Below are 21764 nucleotides of genomic sequence, written 5' to 3'. Positions count from 1 at the left end.
ATAGCTGTGCATCTGTGTACTGATGCATTTGCTGCCTTCTCAACAACTCAAGTGGAATCTCTTACTGTTTGGGGAAAAAAAATCTATTAATTGTACAAAAATGAAAGTGACAGTCTTCACTGAGAGATTTGTCAGGCACAAACGTAAATGATTAATGCCTGGTAATAGTACAGTTAAGTACAGACTTTCAAATACTTTAAGGTTATTTTTCAGCTCTGGAGGAAGCAAGCATGGTCTATCTCAACCTCTGCATATAGAAATTTGGTGAGTCAATTATTGCAGGCCAAGATTACACTGATTGCACAATATTGTTAAGTTGCTGCGCTGTACAGGTTTAGATATCCATACTTATTTATTATGACAACAAAATGATGAAATGTACATTATAGTGCCACCTGCCTTTTTGTACTTGTGCTGCAATATCACATGGATATACGTAAAGTATAGAGTCTGTGTCATAGCATTGTAACAGACTTGCTCCCTTGCTGCTTACAAGTCCATTTGTGTAGGAGAGACTGGCAGAGTCAGGGGAGGAATCAAGCAAGGCATCAGTTTAGAATCTCTATAGTCACAGAAGGATGAAGTCCAACCCATTCTTGAATACTGTTGATTCTTATCTAGTTTTACACAGATGTAAACTATTAGTCTGAGAAGACTCCTGTGCACAGGCTTAAGCAATAAATCAGTAATTTTGAACCTTTACATGTGGACCTGGTTGTTTGTGCCTGACAATTAGTACATGTAGATTTCACACACATCTCCAAGGTAAATCTACCCAAGCTTATAATTTATTAGATTTTTCCTATTGATATATAGGTCCTTAGTCTTGTCACGGACCTCATCTTGTTGGGTTTGGCCCAATGTTCAAATCTATTAAGGTAATTTTGAATTACCATTTTTGTCCTCTAAGGTATTCCCTTAGCTTGTTGTTACTTGGAAATCTGGTAAACATTCATACATTCCTTCATTCCATAAATTCTTTATAAAAATGCTAAATAGCACAGGATGAAGGATTGAGCCCTGGGGGTTCCTTCTCAATACTTTGTTCAAGCTGCTACAAAACCATGCTTAAGCTACTTTTGGTTACAGATGTTTAATCATTTCCAAATGCTCTGAACTGCAATGCCATTTAGCTTATACTTATCCATCTTGTCAATAAGGTTGTCATATCATAATTTATCATACAGTTTATTGAGATCAAAATACGATGCATCTTCAGCATTCCTTGGACTATTAAACTAATCACTGGCATAAAAAGAGATTTATAAGGATTTATTCTTGATTATTCCATGCTGGTTCCTATTAATAGCAGTGTTCTTTTCTAAATGTTTATAGTGAATCATAACAAATTTAAAAGTGCACAAAATTTAGATAATCTATTTACAACCATTTTCATATACTTAATTATTTATGAAGTTGTATTTTACACAATTTTTCTACTTTATGTTTTTTTGTATTCAAAGTTGGATTAATTAATTGCCTCTCATAATTTGGGGAAATGCAGATGCTTAAAAGATTGTGTTCTAGTTCACTTGTTAATTTAGAAAGTATGAATTTAGTTGGTTTCCATTAAAATAAGAAGCAAAATTATCCCCCTCTTTTTTCATGTCCACATCTTTTCTCAGTCCAATAGTTCAGTAAATATAGCATTATTTTCTAAACGGGACAGGACATATGTATATTTTCAAATTTAAAAAAAGTGTTTGTCATTATTTTAATTGTATTCATCCTTATTCCTCAAGCTACGCCTGTGCATATTTTTTCTTCAGCTTATTCTGATCAGACTTCAGGAAATGTCTACAAGAATTCAAAGTATGAATTGTTATGTTACCTATCACCCTGTCCACACCCTGATGACAGGGAAAAAACAACAACTAGGTTTTCAGTTGCATAAAACATGTACTAGCAATTTCAGGTTTCTTCCTCTTACTTACAATAAGGAACTAATTGCTCAGTGCTATTAGCTTAAAACTGCCCATCTAATTTCTGTTTTTTTGTTCTTTCCAAATGCTCTATTAACATTCAAGAGTGCCATATTCATACCTGAATCAGTGTATATACAATTACCAATCTCATAGCAAACATCAATGGGCAATATCAAGTTCCTGCAGGTGGACATATTGGGTAAATATAATCAGAGACACAATAAACAGTAGGGCTGCCAGATGAGGAGGGGTATAGAACTTTGGAAAAATACTAGAAGGTAATAAAGAGGTACAGAAAACTCTATTTGCTGCTAACTAGCGTTAGAACTATATGCAGGGCCTGTAATATAAGAATTCAGTCCATAATTTTTAATATAATTCTATTTCTTTGGGAGTTACCTTTTGCAATGTGATTTGTAACACTACGATACTGAATAAACTAGAATAATATAATCAATAGAACTCTAAGCTCATACTTAGTTCCACACTGTTACTTATTCAGTGATTTTGAGCAAGTGACATTAACTCTTTCGAGGAGTTATGAGATTAGCAATGTGATTGATTAAAAAGCCAATTAATAACAGAATAGAAATATATTTTACATGCTTTTCTACTGAATCTGATATCATCTGATCTTGACCCGTGTGCCTTCCCTGTATTTCTAGAACCTGGCATAATACCAATGTTATGTACTGACCTTATTCCCTAAGCAATGGTTTTAGTGAGGACCAAGTCCCTTCTACCATTCTCATGATAACCTCTAGGGCGGGGGTGGGGAACTATGGCCCTTTTACGATCTGTGAACTTCAACTCCCAGAATTCCTGAGCCAGCATAGATCTGAGAGTTGACGTTCACAGATCATAAAAGGCCATAGTTCCCCACTCTGGCTCAAGGGGAACTTTTGGCTTGATTGGAACATTCAGTGAGGAGGAATTGTCTTGGGCTGTATATAAATATATATAATGCACTTAATGTATATAAATAACAAACTTCCTTAATTTTTATAGGGCCTTGTGGGACTGCTTTTCTACCTTACCAGGGCTACAGACTGGTTCAGACAGCAATGCAGACTCACAACATCATTGTTGCACAACTGTGGTGTTCAAAGAGATTCTAGGCAAATTCTACTCCATTTAAATACCCACAAGATTTAACTTAGCCTTAACTCTCAAAATTCCTCAGCCAGTATCGCTATGTGTAAACATTTGAAGATTTGATTTCTGCAACCAAGTTTGGGGAAGACTGGTTTACTTCAACTTAGTTTGTGTACATATTTTGTTTTCTTTAGAAGTTTTCTTCTCTCGAATGGGAGATATATATTTTTAGGCAATCATCTTAAGTGAATTTGTTTACTTCTAAATTACTACAAATACCTGATTGGCAACATGAAATAGATTTAGCAATATCAAAGAAAGAAATGTGGTATATTATTCTATGCTAGGCGAAGGGCACTGCTGCAAGCTATGAAGTGATACTTCTTTCTCTGTCCAGTCAGCAGATGATATTTCAGGATAATAAGATGGACTTGGAGAATGTTTTGCTTAAGACTTGAGAGCCAGCTGTAGCAACCAGGGCAACCTGTTGGGCCTTAGATGAAATAAAGTATAACATTTTTCTTTCTTTTCCATCTACGAAATTTAATTATATCCTTCTGATTGCTTCCCTGCATCAAACAATTCCTCCTGTATTATCTAGTTATACGTCAGAGATCTGCCAAAGCTTATTCTATTATATAAATACAACAAATTTGTCAGTATCAGACTAACATTTTTCTTAAAGTCAAAATGTATAGAGCCCAACTTCAGCACAAAAAAGTTCATACCTGAATTCTGCCTTGTTGTTATTTCATTATTCTTTGACTCATTGGTAAAAGTAGCAAACCCCTATTTATAGAAAACTGTACAGAAACTCTCTGAAAAACACTTTAGTTTTTATTTTTGAAGATGAAAGAAAGGAGGGAGGGAGGGACGGAGGAAGGTCTTGAACCTTGGGATCAACTCCAGAGGGTGCATTTTTCAACAGGAAGTCTTCAGGGGGAAAAAATCAGAAGTTTATTATTCACCTGAAGTTTGCATAATAGTACTTACTCAAGTGATCTTATAGCAGTCTGACTCATGCTACAAGAGTCACAGCCTCTGTAACTAAAGTTCTAAGCCATTAAAAATTTTAAAAATCAGGAATAACACTGAATATACTCTCCCTACTCTATGAAACTGAACACTAGTTCACATGACCAGGTAATGTAATAAAACTTTAATTAAACTATCAAAGGCCAGCTCATGTGAAAGAAATCTTTTAATATATACAAAAGCCCTCTTGTTTGGACAGCTCTCCTATAAGCATGGAGATCAGAACCTCAGTGATGTCAGTAGGACAACTTGGAAAGGACAGGGCTGCTTGCTGTTCGAAATATTGAGTTGCGGGATTGCTAGGGATATTGGAAATTATAGTTCAATCTTCTGTGCAGAAGAGAAATACATTATTACGACATCTCTGACGGATAGTCATCCAACACATTCAGCCAAGGAGACTTCCCCATCCTCTGAGGTTTTATTGTAGCATCTGAACAGATCTACTATCCTATGATGACTTGTAGCAGTGAACTAGGCTCACAAATATGAAGCATGGATGAAATTGGGCAGACAGAAAGTGATATAGGAGAAAGTGGTGTGAAAGAGAGGGACAAAATAGCAATGGATTAGAAGATGCTGCAAACATAAAGAAATATGTAAGACCATGGGTACCTGTGGAGGGCATGGTAGGGGCAACTGAGGACATATTCATGATGAAATCATTATGCACAGACTGTGATTTATGTATTTGCTTCAGATGTGAGGCAAGTACACAACTGCAGCTTTTGCATGATGTGCATGTTTCGTCATGTTGACATCATTACAACGTGTTATGAGCATTGCTGTGTAAGATGGAAAAGTATGGGTGAGAAGCAGGAGAAAGAGCTGGCTATGTTACCCGCTTCTTTAGATTTCTGCACGATAGCGTCATTGTGTCTCTTAAAAGCAAGTCTAAACATGTTCATTTCAAAAGCATTTTAGCAAACATGAAGACACAGAGTTGGCTGAGCTCCAAGGGAAAACAGATTATTTTGAACGCTCTGTCTGAATTTCATTTATAATATATACTGTAATGAATAGGATATTTATTTATATGACCATCCATCTTCATTGCCACAACTTTGGTATGCTCACAACAATCCTCCCCCTCAAAAAAATGTAAAAGCAGAACAGACTGTGCTTTTTAACCAAAGCTTTTCAATGTATTAATATATATAATCCCTGAATTTAACCTCACTGTTTCCCAGTGCTTAGGGAGAAGAGGTAGTTTTTTCCAGCATTCCAGAAGGCTGAAAGTTTTGGGGGGGTCTCTGAACCAAAAGGAAGGGTATTCCACAGGGCACGAAGTGCTGCAGAAAAGCACACGTGTTTGATCTCATTAGAAGGCAATATTTGAGGGACCGAGAGTAGGCCTGCCCTGTACAACCTGGTGGAACAGGCAGAGACCCAAATCATTTATTTTTATTTATTTATTTATTTATTTTGTCACAACAATATATGTAACTATCATACAGAAAGGTTATATAGTATATAAAGGTATAGAAGAAAAGAAAAACAATAGGACAGGAACGGTAGGCACGTTTGTGCGCTTATGCACGCCCCTTATGGTCCTCTTAGGAATGGGGTGAGGTCAATAGTGGAAAGTTTTTGGTTAAAGCTTTTAGGATTATGAGAAGAGACCACAGAGTCAGGTAAAGTATTCCAAGCACTGATGATTCTGTTACAGAAGTCATATTTTCTGCAATCTAGATTAAAGCGGTTGACATTAAGTTTAAATCTGTTGGTTGCTCTTGTATTATTGCAATTAAAGCTGAAGTAGTCTTTGACAGGAAGGACATTACAATAGATGATTCTATGAGTTAAACTTAGGTCTTGTTGAAGGCGACAGAGTTCCAAGTTTTCCAAGCCTAGGATTTCAAGTCTAGTGGGATAAGGTATTTTGTTGTTTTCAGAGGAATGCAGAACTCTTCTTGTAAAATATTTCTGGACACGTTCAATTGTATTGATGTCAGAGATATGGTAAGGGTTCCAAACAGGTGAGCTGTTTGGAACCAAGGATCATCCCAAGGATGATTTCACAAATAATCTAGCCCCATGCCATGCAGCGTTTTAAAGATTATAATTTAAAGATAACCCTGAATTGCACCTGGGAAGAAACTAAGATTTGTGCAACAACTGAAAAATATGTGCAAACCAGGGGGTGCCCAATACCACATAAGCTATAGCATTTTAATGTATGGATGGTCATCAAGGATAGGTCCATACGGAGAGTGTGATAGTAGTCCAACTGGGAAGTGATCAAAGCACGAGTGACCATAAACTAGGCCTCCTGGTCCAGAATATTGTCAACTAATCTTGTGCAGATGGACGCAACTGTTAACATTTCACTGTTTTTGTTTCAAACAGAATATCTTTTTAGTTGTGTATTTCTTTATGCATTACTTCAGATTATTTAACTATGTGAACATTAATGGGTGTGGACTGAAATTATAACAATAAGTTCTCGGTATGCCTTTATCCCAACCTGTTAACTCAGTAATGTACCAGTATTTACATAAGTGTACATTCATACCTATCAAAGTTAAAGTGAATAATATTTTAATAACAGGACTACATGCTTACTCAAAGTAAGATGCTGATTTATAGGATTGTTGAATTCAGGGTGGTTATTCCAAGTTCAATGAAAATATACAATTAAACTATAAATTTAAAAGGTTTTCATTTTTGCTCTTCTGTTAACCATCACATTTGTCTTTACAATTGCCTTAAATGCAATTTCAAAAATTACTTTTCCTCCGTAAATGCAGTCTTCCTCTCTCAGACACCAAAAACGCTGCCTACCAAAGGATCAACTTTTATTTCTTTCATATATGCACACGCATGTATGCACACACACGCACACAAGCAAACTGACTCTTTTAAAAAGTAGAATTCTCATTTTGGTATTCTCATAAATGATGTCAGAGCATGCCAGGTGATTTAAGAAACGGGGGGGGGAGGGGGGTTGTGTCTGGACAAGCAAAAGATCCCCAATAGGGGGAAACTATTCTTTTTTTGTGGGGGGGGGGCTTTTTAAAAGACCTTCCAGGTCAGTACTTCTCAATCTCATCAACCTTAACATATATGTGGATTCCAATTCTACACAATTTAAAGTTGCTGAGATTGAGAAACACTATTCTAGATGGAGGGTTCCCTTCATTATCAATCAAAAACCATCACACAACCATTTCATCTTTTCTGTTATAACAAATATCCTATGGTAAGAGAAAAATGGAAAAAAACAGAGTAAATATTGAAAAGATTAAAAATTAGAACATGGAAATCCCAGGCCTTGAACTGGCTTCTTTTCTCTGACACAGATTGAATTTCTAGGCTTGTATCCTTCGTAGCTGTCTGAGATTCCATTCTCATTTCTCCACAATAGAGACAGAACATTTTCACTTACCTAGTTTTGTTGTTTAAGCCGTTTCCTCTTTCAGCCCAAATCTTCTACCAACAGCTTTTCACCTACAGTTGCAAATTCTGTTCACTTCTTAAAGTGATTTAAAGAGCTTACAGTGAAGTTCTGAGGCCAGGACTGGGAAAATTCTTTTTGAGAACAGCAATGACCTTCAGTCAGAGCACCTGTCATCAGACTTATGTGTTTGGAACAAGGTTTTACCAAGACACTGTTTACTTTGTTTCCAGAGTCACAGCAAGCCTGATTTAAAGCAACAGGTTTCTTTTATTCATTTGAATGCAAACACAATGCCAAGCGTCATTTATGCTGCTTAAGAGTTTAGTCATCAGGCTTTGTCAAGCCATTGAAATAAGGTCTGGGTGAGAACCTAAAGTCACATATTGACATGTGAAGACTGCAAAGAATGAAGGCATACTATTTATTTTTTATTTATTCATCATATTTTGAAATCGCTTCTCTTCCTCACAAGGATTCATATACTATATGTGATGAAGGCAAAGTGGAGATATATCAAATCCTGCATCTGTTAATAGCAGTGTCCCCCAAGGCAGCGTTCTAGGACCAACACTCTTCATACTATACAAAATGACATTTCTGATCATATTATAAGTGACTGCATTCTTTTCACCAATTATGTTAAACTATTTAACACTACCAACAATGATGCTACCCTTCAAAAAGACCTTGACCTTGTGTCAGAATGGTCAAAAAATTGGCAATTCCAAATCTCAACCAACAAATGCTCGGTCTTACACATTGGCAAAAAGAATCAGAACACAAAATACAAGCTAAGTGGACATGACCTTGTAAATGACCCTCACTCTGTCAAGGACCTTGGAGTACTCATATCTAATGATCTAAGTGCCACAGCCCACTGTAACAACATCATCAAAAAGGCATTAAAAATTGTAAACCTAATCTTGCATAGCTTCTTCTCCAGTAATAATATACTACTAACCAGATCATACAAAACATTTGCTAGATCAATTCTCGAATACAACTCATCTGTCTGGAACCCAGACTGCATATCGGACATTAATACAATTGAGCGCGTCCAGAAATATTTCACAAGAAGAGTCCTCCACTCCTCTGCTCACAACAAAATACCTTATGCCACTAGACTTGAAAATCTGAGTTTAGAAAATTTAGAACTACGTTGCCTTCGGTATGACCTGAGCATAGCTCATAAAATAATCTGCTATAATGTCCTACCTGTCAATGGCTACTTCAGCTTCAACCACAACAATACATGAGCACACAATAGATTCAAACTTAAAGTGAACCTCTCTAAACTCGATTGCAGAAAATATGACTTCAGTAACAGAGTTGTTAATGCCTGGAATGCACTACCAGACTCTATGATCTCATCCCAAAACCCCCCAAATTTTAAACTAAGGCTGTCTACTGTTGACCTCACCCCATTCCTAAGAGGTCTGTAAGGGGCGTGCATAAGCGCACCAGTGTGTCCACTGTCCCTGTCCTAATGTTCCCTTTAATTGTATTCATTTTATGTATTCAATTCATGTTTATACTTATATATATTATCTAATACGTACTCAACAAAATAAATAAATAAATAAAAAATATTAAACATAATGAAATTGGACTGCTTTTCCAATACAGGTAGACCTTGCTTAGCAACTGCCTCACATAGTGATCATTTGCAGTTATGACAATGATAAAAAAGTAGCTTTGACACCAATCCTTGCATTTATGACCTTTTCAGGTCAGTAAAGCAAAGGAAAGCTGAAGTAAGATAATAAGCACTGTCATGGTTAACTAAATATATCTATTAACTGGGCAAGAGATGAATGGACCTAACAAATTCACTCAAAATCATAAGATGGAGAATATTTAAAGGAGTGGATGGATTGCTGGGGCGCCTTTTCCAATGTATTGAAAATATGTCTACTCCAATGACATATCGGAGCAAAAAGTAGATATATAATCAATTCAGGAAAAAAAAACCACATACTTTATCAAATATGAAAGCAAAGACTTCCATCAAATATGAAAGAAAACAAAAATCTAGGAATTTTCACCAAGATAGGCTGTGTTATCAATCAAAATACCGTTTTTAAAAGTTATTGTCCCATTATCAGCCTATTTCAAGAATTACCAATACTTTATATTCGTAACCCACTCACCAGTTTTGTTTTTTTTATAAAAAAATATTGGGAACTACTGATGCCTCTTTCATAACAAATGACACTATAAGTGGAATACAATATTACAAATGAGTGCTCCATTGTTCGATATGCTGTCATTACATTCTTGTTCGGATTATTTCTGAATCCTTTTATTAGTGCACCCACACATCTAATTTGCATTTTATAACGAAAAGAGAATCACTGCAACCACCTTAATTTAAGATCCACAAAGTAACAAATAAGAATTAATGGATGTTGAAGAGCTTGATTTTGTCCTCACTTGTTGAATTGCATATCATTTCATTTCCAAATGACTCATACTTAGTTTATCGCAATAAAGCCAGTGAGAAATCAAGCCTATAGCAGAAAGCTTTTCACTAGTTTAATAAGAATTTATAGTTAATTACATCATTTGGCAATTTGCTTTTTTACTGAAAAGGTAACAGGTTGGATGGAGGGAAAGAGATTAACATATGTTGTCCATAATCTACCAAGGGAAATCACTGAATTCCTATGAACTCATGTGGCTTATTATCTTTTGTCTCTAAGGGATGACATGTAGCATATGCCATTAATGCAGTCTTTGATGCAGGCAGTTCCGTTGTAGGATCTCTGCTCACATGGGCATACAGATAGTCCTCGGTTTATGACGACAATTGAGCCTAAAATTTCCATTGATAAGCAAGACAGTTGTTAAGTGAATTTTGCCCCATTTTCTGACTTTGTCAGAAGGTTGCAAAGGGTCATGTCCATGACCCTGGGACGCTGCAACAATCATAAATACCTGCCAGTTGCCAAGGGTCCAAATTTTGATCATGTGATCACAGGGATGCTGTAACAGCCATAAGTGCACAGGTAGTCCTTGACTTACGACCACAATTGAGCCTAAAATTTTTGTTGCTAAGCGAGACAGTTGTTAAGGGAGGTTTGCCCTATTATATTACCTTTCTTGTCACAGTTGTTAAGTGAATCACAGCAGTTGTTAAGTTAGCAGCACGGTTGTTAAATGAATCTGGCTTCTCCATTGACTTTGCTCGTCAGAAGGTCACAAAAGGTGATCACTTCATCCTGGACACTGCAACTGTCATAAATATAAATCGGTTGCCATGTGTCTGAATTCTGATCATGTGACCATGGGGCTGCTGCAACGGTTGTAAGTGCCAGAACCGGTCATAAGTCACCTTTTTCAGTGCCATTGTAACTTCGAAAGGTCGCTATTGTAAGTCTAGGACTACCTATATAATATGGTCATAAGTTCACTTTTTCAGTGCCCTTGTAATTTCAAACAGTGAATGGTTGAAAGTCAAGGACTCTCTGTATATAAATTCACAAGTGCAAGTATAAATCATCCCGTAGCCACCATGAACATAAATGGGGGCTACTTCCCACTGAAATCCCAGAGCACAAACTCTGTATAAGTTTCATTTAACATAAATAAGAATGCAACTATATACTTTCATTTTTTGTGGACTAAGTGGGAAAAAATCTCATCACTTTGGTATCCCAATTTGACATTTAAAAATTATCTCTGATGGCATGTTCATACATTTTCTCAGGTTTCTTTATCTTCTATTACCTTCTACCTGTAGACCTCATTTAACAACCACAGTTGGGACCAGCAGCTTGTGAAGTGGTCACTGAGTGAAACCATGGCTGTGCTTATTGCAGTTTTGTTTGTTTTTTTGCTTTACATACCTGCAAAGATTACGAATGCAAGGATTCGTCACAAAGTTACTTTTTCATTACTGTCCCAGCTACAAATAGATGCTAAATTGAGGCAATTACAACACAAGAATTATCTGTATTACCTTCAATGTGAGGTTAGAACATTATTATTACTATCATTATTAACAACATTAGGAACCACTCATTGTCAATGACAATAAGATTTTATACTACTGTAAAGCTACAATTTAAACTAATTATGTCAGTAAAAGAAAGTAATGAAACTGTTTATAGATAGGTAATGATGAGCAGAATCAATTAAAGCATTATACCAGACAATACTTTTAAAATATAATTGGAATAGTTAATATTTATCAATAGTTTTCATTGTCTGATTCAAAACATCCATCACAGATGCATTTTAGAGCTCTTAATCTCAATATGATTTAAAAATCTCAGTATGATTTACAATGCCTGGCCTGTTTTTAGAGTTACTTAATCCCAATGGAATTTTTCCTTGTGCATGAAAAATAAAGATGTAGCATTTAACTCAGATTTGTTCAGATTAGCTCTCATAAAAAATGCATCAGCCCATTGTACAAAAGATCAAGAGTAGGACTGTATATCTGCTTCAAAAGAAATGAAATAACTAATGGCTATTTTCCATCTTTTCAGTCAGTTACATAAAATATGGGTTAAGGTAAACAATGTGAAGAATGTGCTTCATTTGTTAATAGCTTTTACCTGCATCAGAATATGGTCTTATGTCAGGAAGACCTTTGGCCCAGAGTTTTGTGCATGTTGGCCAGGGCACTTTTTAAATGTTGTGTCCAAGTTATATCTTACAGGTAGAAATGATACCTTGGCAAAGTTGAGCCTTTTGAAAGATAAAATGGTCTCAATGTCCTGTAGTTATTGCTCAATTTTCTTTGCAGCCATGCTGATATAGTGAAATGTAGCAAAGTCCATCAATGCTTTTAAAACCCTTTTAAAACTTCTGTCTTATCTCAGTGTACTAATGTCAGTACTTTGGGTTTGTCACTGGTCTCCGTCCCCTCATATCCTATGAAACCTGGAATAATTTGTTTTGGGATAATTGGCTGCCTTCCTTCCCCACATCCCCACATTCTATCTGCCATTTTCTCAAGGTTCTGAAATGTTAAATCCTGGGCATTTCTGCCATTATGCAGAAAAGCCTAAATGTTCTGTGTAGGAGGGAAACTTTAATCCAAGTGGAAGAGACTCATTATGTGTTGAATCTAGGCCGATCTCCTCATGCATCAGAATAATAGGGGGAAGAAGAATGAGAAGAACATTTCTCAGCAAGAAACCTTCCACATGCATTTAGTGGCAGATAGAAAACAGGTTTCTGCTAGAATAGACAATAGGAGGTTATAATAATAGCCCAGGTTACAATTGACATCTCTGCTTCATTTTTTTTCAGAATTTACCTTTATCTTTGTGGTCTTCTGGATGTTGTTTGTTTGCACCAGGGGTGTCAAACTCAAGGCCTGCAGGCCACATCTAGCCTATGGGGTGCTTAGATCTGGTCCATGGGGCCGCAGCAAAGGAAGCAGCAAAGGACCGGCCCGCAGTGCCTCTGCCAGTTAAAACGGAGCTTGCATGGCCCTCCTGAGCTTTGTTTTCGCTGGCAGAAGGTTGCAGAAGGGCTGTCCCAGCCAAAAATGGAGGTCTGGAGCCCGTTTTTGCTGGCAGAGTGCTCCGGCCATCACAGGCATCCCCAACACAAGTGATGTCAAACTGGCCACAGCTACACTGGCCATGCCCCCTCCCTCCCTCCCCCAAGGTCAAACACAACCCTGATGTAGCCTTCAATGAAATCGAGTTTGATACCCTGGTTTACACCATAGATAATTGACCCAAACTGATATTAGCAGTGAAGATCATGGAAGAGATACAAGATTAAGGTAACAATGATTGTTCAAAGTTTCTTGGAAAACTTCAAAACAGAGTTATGTATTTGCACATCACATCCAAGATTACCTAATATGTCAAATTTTGTCATGGGATGATAAGCTAAAATTGTGGTTCACTATTTTGTTTAAATAAACCAGTGAGTTTTAAAGCTTGGCATTCTGTCTGTTGCAAGTGATTTTTTTACTTTTGATGTGTTTATACCTCTATACTTTGCTTCATGGAGGTTTGCAGAGGATAACCTTTTTTTAAATGTTCACAAATGCACTACAGCAGATAACCATTTCACCATTTTTGGGATATTTTTGTTTGTTTCTTTAACAAATTTTAGCCCAAAGTTCTTCAGAAACTCAGTTTACCAAATCAAATCACTATTGTATTATCTGCTTTAACTCCATTATTATATGTAGCATTGTTAAGATTGCATCATGTTATTATTTTGCATTGTTTATTTTAGCTGATTGAATAAAGATTCCTCATTTCTACTTGCTAAATACACAGTCAATCAAATTTCAGTGTTCTGCATTCAATGATGCAGTGCAGAATGACTTTTTAGGTTGTTGGAAGAAAGTATTTGCTAGAAACTATGAATGCTTTGGGAAGAACTCTATCAATGTGTCTCCTGCTTAATTTTATATACCAAATACAAAATATTCTCATTATTCCAGATGCTGCCTATTTCCAAATTTAGCATTTCAATCATCTACAGCAGGGGCGTCAAACTCACAATGAGATGTTGTCATCATGTGACATATTGTAACTTTTTCCCCTTCTCTAAACCGGGGGTGGGCATGGCCAGCGTGTTACAGATCCGCCCCGCGGGCCTCAAGTTTGACACCCCGATCTACAGCATGGGTGTCAAACTTGCCGCATCACATTGATGTCACTTGACGTATCAAGACGGTTTTTTGACTTTGCAGAGCTGGGTGTGCACGGCCTATGCATGATGCATCTGGCCCATGTGCTGCCAGTTTAACACCCCTGATTTACAGTATAATATCATCTCTTTTGGTGTTCTATTGACAAGGTACTGTGAATTGTCGTAAAATGTTCTGTAGTTTTGAGGTGAAAGCACATATAGTGCATTGTAATAGTGATTGGCTTGAACTCAAATAGAAATCGTTTTGCTATTTTGTTAATAAAGATGGCTGTTCCATTTCTTCTATAGTTTTCTTCTCTGTGTAGAAGTTTTGATGTTCCACTGGTGAAAAATAAAAAAATTATTTCAGCATTTATATTCAGAATGTCAACACTTGTCTTCAGATTTCTGCAATCACAATATTAAGTTTGTGCTAGTTCATGGTTCTGACATTCATCCATTTACCAAAGACTTTGCAGTATCATTTTTAGCACTTTGCCTTTGATCAACAGTTAAACATCATCATAGTTTTTAATCCTGCCACTGCATAAGAAAAAGTTTAATTCATACTTCTGGTTTCCTTCAGCAGTTCATTACTGTAGATATCTTCTAAACTGAGAAGTTCATCTTCTAGTATTACACTGACATTGTCTCAATTGAGTGTTGCCATTTCCATTCATATCAGCAGATCATACAGAACAAATCAGACTAAATGATACTGAAGAAAACTGAGAAATTGATTTATAGTAAATAAAATCCCAATAAACCACAACTAACTTCCTATCCCACAACCAAAGCTATTGTCATCATACCACATATGTTAAAAGTCCAGAATTACTTTACCACTAATAAAATAAGCTGGGTGAGATTGTTACATTAATTTTGGTAGTTTTCCATATATGGGCAAAGATCAGCACGCCCTCTGGTGGTCAACTCATTGCCAAGACCTGCCTATACCTTAAATGCATAAGGGCTGTTTAAACATTCGCAAAGTCTTCTCTTATAGAATAATGTTGAGATTAATTTCTATGACTCTTATATTAAAAAGTACAGGTAGTCCACCACTTACAACAGTTCATTTAATGACTGTTCAAAGTTACAACGGCACTGAAAAAGAGACATGACTGTTTTTCCTATTTATGATTAATAAAGGAAAATATTTGTACCTCAGGGATGATATGAGGGGTCCTTGGTGCTCTCTGAGTTTGCTTCTTTTCTTGGAGATGTTTCATTACCCTAATCAGGTAACATCATCAGTGCTAGTTATGCTAGCTATACTTATGATCATGGCAGCATTCCAATGCTCATGTGTCAAAATTCAGATGGTTGGCAACTGACTCATATTTATGACGTTTGCAGTGTCCCAGGGTCATGTGATCACCTTTTGAGAACTTCTGGGGAAGCCAGATTCACTTAACAATTGTGTTACTAATTTAACAACTGCAGTGATTCACTTAACAAAGGTGGCAAGAAAAGTTTTAATTATGGGACAAAATTCACTTAGCAACCGTGTTACTAATTTAAGAACTGTGGTGTCTCACTTAACAACTGTGGCAAGAAAGATCATAAAATGACGCAAAATTAACAATGATAATTAACAATGAAAATAATTGCTACCAACTTGCCTTCCATTGAGGACCTGTATACTGCACGAATCAAGAAGAGGGCCGTGAAAATATTTGCAGATCCCTCGCATCCTGGACATAAACTGTTTCAACTCCTACCCTCAAAACGATGCTACAGAGCACTGCACACCAGAACAACTAGACACAAGAACAGTTTTTTCCCGAAGGCCATCACTCTGCTAAACAAATAATTCCCTCAACACTGTCAGACTATTTACTGAATCTGCACTACTATTAATCGTTTCATAGTTCCCATCACCAATCTCTTTCCACTTATGGCTGTATGATTATAACTTGTTGCTGGCAATCCTTATGATTTATATTGATATATTGATCATCAATTGTGTTGTAAATGTTGTACCTTGATGAACGTATCTTTTCTTTTATGTACACTGAGAGCATATGCACCAAGACAAATTCCTTGTGTGTCCAATCACACTTGGCCAATAAAATTCTATTCTATTCTATTCTAGTCTATTCTATTCTATTCTATTCTATGTCTCGCTTAGCAACAATTATGGCTCAATTGTGGTCATAAGTTGAGGACTACCTGTATATTATTTTTTCGGAGTAACTTGTTCTTAGGCAGCCAGTTTTGTATAGTAGCTAAAAGCACTGAGCTAAAAATGAAGATAATTCTGGTCCTGCCTTATCCACAAAGCCAGATGGGTGACTTTGGGCTAGTCACACTCTTTTAGCTCTAGAAAGAAGACAAGGACAAACCACTTCTGAATAAAGTCACCAAAAGACCGTTCAAAGTTACTGAAAAAAGTGACTATGATCATTTTTCACACTTATGACTGTTGCAGTATCCCCATGCTCATGTGGTTTATATTCAGAATGCTTGGCAACTGCCTCACATTTATGACGGTTGCAGTGTCCTGGGATAATGTGATCCCCTTTTGTGACCTTCTGACAAGCGAAGTTAATAGGGAAGCCAGATACACTTAACAACCATGTTACTAACTTAATGATTGGAGTGAGTCACTTAACAAATATGGCAAAAAAATAATAATCATAAAATGGGGCAAAACTCACTTAACAAATTTTTGGACTCAGTTGTGGTTGTAAGTAAGTAGAGGACTACCTGTATAGATTTCTGCAGCCCAGATCTGGTAGCTTTGTTATAAAGATAAAGCCGAGAGAATTTTTAATCTGTTAGCATACTAACAGTCACTCACCTAGCAGGTTATGTATATTATACAAACCTAAATTAGATATGGGATTGAGATATTTTAATAAATTAAATTAAATTAATATTTATAGCAAATGCATGTTCTAGTCCATATTTTTCATATTTGACAACTTCAAGCTGTGTGCAGTTCAATTCCCAGAATTCCCCATCCAACATGTTATGTTGAATTATAAACTAGGAATGCATATTTAAATTCATAAGTCCAAAATTAGGAATAGTAATTATAATTTAAACAGAACTACATGTGATCAGGTTGCGGAAGACTAACCAGAGCAGGAAGCCTATTAAGCTATTTCAGCTTCTTACTTCAATATACATGAGGAAAGGGTTTGTTTTTTAAATTGAGATTAATTAACCAACATTTTAAAATCATTTGGCAAGTTATATGTATATAAACTGACTGAAATACAGAATGAAACTTTTCATATTGCCTTTTTAGAAAAAAGGTCAATAGTTGCATGTTTGCCTACTATATAACTTAAACTAGGCCTACCATATCTGTACAAATATTCTATTTGTTGGCAGCAAAGTATTACAGTTTTCTAAATCTCTTCAATAATACAAGACATTTGGATTTTGGAAACCCAGATATATTAGGTCTAAAAAAAGGCACAGGAATCCTGTTTTCTTCCTGGGACGTTATGACATTGTTAGGCTTGATTAAATTTGATATTGCTTTTATAGTTCTATAGGCAGTGGTGAAATCAATTTTTTCTACTACTGGTACTGTGGACATGACAGGGAAAGGATATTGCAAAATCTCCATTCCCACCCCACTCCTGAGGGAAGGATATTGCAAAATCTCCATTCCCACCCCTCTGGGGCCAGCCAGAGGTGGTATTTGCCGGTTCTCTGAACTGCTCAAAATTTCCGATACCGGTTCTCCAGAACCTGTCAGAACCTGCTGGATTTCACCCCTGTCTATAGGTATAATAAAATTTTACTTATCCCTGAATTGAATCTGATATAAATACCTTTCTTCACTGCTGTGAATTGCATTAGGCCTGCAAGGTGTATAGTACCTAGAGTTTCCAGGCATCCCGCAAAAGTAGGACATGTCTTCCTTTTTCTACTCATGTTCTCTGTCCAGTAGGCACAGCCTAAAATCAAATATTGTCAATGTTTCTCAATTCCTGAGCAGCTTTTTTCTCAGACCAGCAGTTTCTTAATGTGCTAATGCAAGTTAATAAGCATTGCTGTGGTGGCACAGTGGTTAGAATGCAGTATTGCAGGCTAATTGTGCCAGCTGCCAGCAGTTTGATTCTCACTGGCTCAAACTTGACACAGCCCTCCATCCTTTCAGGGTCGGTAAAATGAGGAGCTAGATTGCTGGGAGCAATATGCTAACTCTGTAAACCACTTAGAGAGGGCTGTAAAGCACTATGAAACGGTATATAAGTCTAAGTGCTATTGCTATTGCTCTGCCACCTTAATTAAGTTTATAATGCTTCTTGAAACTGACAAGACCTTAATCAGTTACATGTTGAAAGCTAGCCAGTCCTGTCACTGAAAAACTAGTCTTTCTGATACTGGAAAATTAATTTAATACACACATAGACCACTTTCCTTTCCTTTCCTTTCCTTTCCTTTCCTTTCCTTTCCTTTCCTTTCCTTTCCTTTCCTTTCCTTTCCTTTCCTTTCCTCCCTATAAATGGTTACAGTATCTTCCTCTTAGCCTCTCCATTTATCCTCCTTTCCTATTCTTTATGTCCTCCTTTGCCTGTTCAGATATCTGGTAACCCTAATTTTATCTGAATGTTACTTGATACATATTTCTTTGTTTGTTCTAGTTTGGTATTAGAATTTTACTTGGATTGATTAGCTCAATTGATTATTGAATCATGATATGTGACACTGATTGACTGCTGTTATATAAAAATTTTATGAAACAGAAACAAACTATTTACAATATTATTTAAAAGCAGAATTGGCCATGACACTTGTATATGTGTCTATTCTCATGCTTTAAGTTGTCTTACAGTTACTTATTTGTGATAAATTGCACTCTTATATAAATTTTGCAGAATTATTTTACACAAATAAAAAAAGAGCTTTCAAGTATTTTCTCTGCTCTAAAACTAAATATGTCTAAAACAAGTTATTTATAGAAGCAAAGTTTCATTTGTCTCTATCTGAATGTATTGTATGTAGGAGTCTCTATGTAGGAGTGCTTGTCCTGAGTTGGAGGATTCACAACTCAAAGGTTTATGAAACAGACATACCCAATTATAAGCTGTGGAGCCAGGAATACCAATTACTGGTGTGTCTGACATAAATCAAAAGGCAAATGGTATGACATGAAACTGTCAGGAAAATTAATATTTATTTTTATGATGAATTGATAGCAAACAGAAAAAAAATCAGTCCAGATCTAACAAAATCATGAATATAGGTCAAATTTTATTAATCATTGACCAGGTGTTTTGGGTTTTTTTACTGTAAATCTTTATGCTACATTTGATGTAAGAATAAGCCTGGTAGTTCAGATATTTGGTTTCAGCAGTCAAAATCTAAATACTTATACTTGGACAAATTCAGTATTAAATTATTGAAAAGCAAGAAGAATATGAAGGCAACATTAATTGTGGTATCTTAATAACCACAACATTATTCTCTGTGCCAGTCTGCTTCCCATTTTTCCAGCAAAAATTATGTAAGCCTTTAATATAAATATCCCTAATTAGTATGAATATATCCAATTCCAAATGCGTATTTCAAAAATAGCAGCTCTAATTTTGTATAGCAGCCCTAATTTTCTGTACATCAATTAGTCTATTCTTATCTTCCATTCTCTGCTATGCATGTGATTGCTCCAGTCAGCTTAATAACTTCCCTGCAAATGTATTTTCCTAAGATTAAAGGAAGAAACACAATAAGAGGCAAGATAATAGCAAACACCGAAATATTAACAGTTTGACATAAAATTAAATCTGAAGCAAAAAGCCCCTCAAGAATTCCTGTCCTTTTCACCAACTTTTGCTTTGGGAAGAACACATTATTGGTAAGAACACATTATCATGATTATATTAAAATTCTGGATTTTTCCATTTCCTCCTAATTTATTTGTCACAAGAAACCAAAATATTGGTTTATCTGACCATAATTATTATTGTTTTTTATAGTTTGCTTTGTTGTTTCTAAACTTGAATCATTGTCAAAAACAATGGGAGAAGCTTTATTATTGACAGATGATTAGATGTTTCTATGAAATGTGCATAACAGGTGGAATAATCATTCATGAATGCTAAGAAAACAGGCATTGTTGGGAGAAATGAATCATATCATTCAATACTGGTTTATCTGAAATAAAACAAATCTATCTGAAAATCTTTGAACTGTGAACTGAAACTGAAACTCTTAAAATAGGGCTCTTCCTGTATTTTGAATGTACGACTTTATACTCTTCATGTGAAGTTGTCCATGCAAAGCGATGGGTCAGAGGGCTGCCTTCAGTTTTTATGGCCTCAACAAGAATACCATCTAGGCAAGCAAATTGGGGGAAGAATAAAAAACAAAATTCAGATGCTGTAGGACAAGGGTCTCCAACCTTGGTCCCTTTAAAACTTGTGGACTTCAACTCCCAGAGGTCCTCAGCCAGCTTTGCTGGCTGAGGGACTCTGGGAGTTGAAGTCCACAAGTCTTAAAGGGACCAAGGTTGGAGACCCTTGCTGTAGGATCATGGTCAATATATAAGAAAAATAGCACAATATTTAAAGAGCAGTTGTGTGATTAGTTATCTTCATTCAGATATATATGTGGCTCCTTATATAGCCCAGATGGTATCATTTACAAAAAGAAGCTATTAATAGCTTTGAGTTGAATAAGGCAATGAAAACTGAACATTTTATTTATTTCAGAAATTTATATGGCCACCCATCTCACGCAATAGGGATAAATGGGAATAAAATTGAATTATTATCTCTAGCTATAGGGAGAATTTATACATCATGCAAAGCAGGTTACTGTTAACAATGGTTTGTTAAGAATCAAGAAACTATAGCAATAGGAACTATACTACAATATGTCATAGTTTACAAACCAGAATGTCTGGGTTCATGAATCACACTGAATGACAGAGTGACTTTGATGTGAAACCACGGCTGTTTGTATGTAGGTCTTTGGTTATTCGGGCTTTCTCCCGCGTAAAATTGGAAGTGTCTTGGCGACGTTTTGACGAAGTCTCATTCATCATCTTCAGGCTTCAGCTTCTTGCTTCTGGGAGCAATATGTGATTGCAGCTGTTTCTTCCTTTTTAACTGCTAGTGGGGGTTTGAACTGAGTGGGTGGGAGCTTGGATGGGGTGTTTTTTTGGGGCTCTGATTGGCTGGGGGTGTGTCCTGTTTGGGTGGGGGCTTGGTTGTGCTCAGATTAGTCTGAGGTGTAGGGGGATTTGAGCTGGTGATCTGCATTGCTGTTGTTTGGCTTCGTGGTCGTGGTCGTGCTACATCTTCATAGTGGGTGTCAGTCTGCTGCATGTATGGATTGGAGGGGTTTGAAATGGCTAATGTTGCAGCTGCGGTCTGGCTTCAATAGAACTATCGCCAAAACTGAACACTTTAACAACAGAATAATCAGAGAAGCCATCGAGATAGAAAAACGGCCACACAGCATGAACAAATGAGATGATACCTCCCGCCTACCACCATTTGGAAACCCGCCCTTATTGACAAACGAGTCCCTAACACGAGGAATGACACCAGACCCACACTCACGAGGCCCACACAGGATGTCACCACCACACATCCACCCAGAAAGCAGACCCAAACCCACACTGATCATGAAGCACGACCAAGGACCAGAAGCCAGACCGCAGCTGCAACATTAGCCATTTCAAATCCCTCCAATCCATACATGCAGCAGACTGACACCCACTATGA

The 21764-nt window shown here is 36.5% G+C and overlaps 1 protein-coding gene across 2 annotated transcripts in view; it reads right to left on the bottom strand.

Moving 5' to 3' along the window:
• Positions 1-7635, bottom strand: part of NGEF (neuronal guanine nucleotide exchange factor) — a 75006-nt gene extending 67371 nt beyond the window's left edge. For both annotated transcript variants that reach the window (XM_058186968.1, XM_058186969.1), the window contains exon 1: positions 7444-7635. The gene's annotated coding sequence lies outside the window, so the exon portion shown is untranslated. The remainder of the gene's footprint in view (positions 1-7443) is intronic.
• Positions 7636-21764: the final 14129 nt, after the last annotated feature.

The sequence above is a fragment of the Ahaetulla prasina genome, chromosome 6 (assembly GCF_028640845.1).
Source record: "Ahaetulla prasina isolate Xishuangbanna chromosome 6, ASM2864084v1, whole genome shotgun sequence".
Taxonomy (NCBI): Eukaryota; Metazoa; Chordata; class Lepidosauria; order Squamata; family Colubridae; genus Ahaetulla; species Ahaetulla prasina.
The sequence above is the reverse complement of the archived record's forward strand: the minus strand, read 5'-3'. Positions and strand labels throughout refer to the sequence as shown.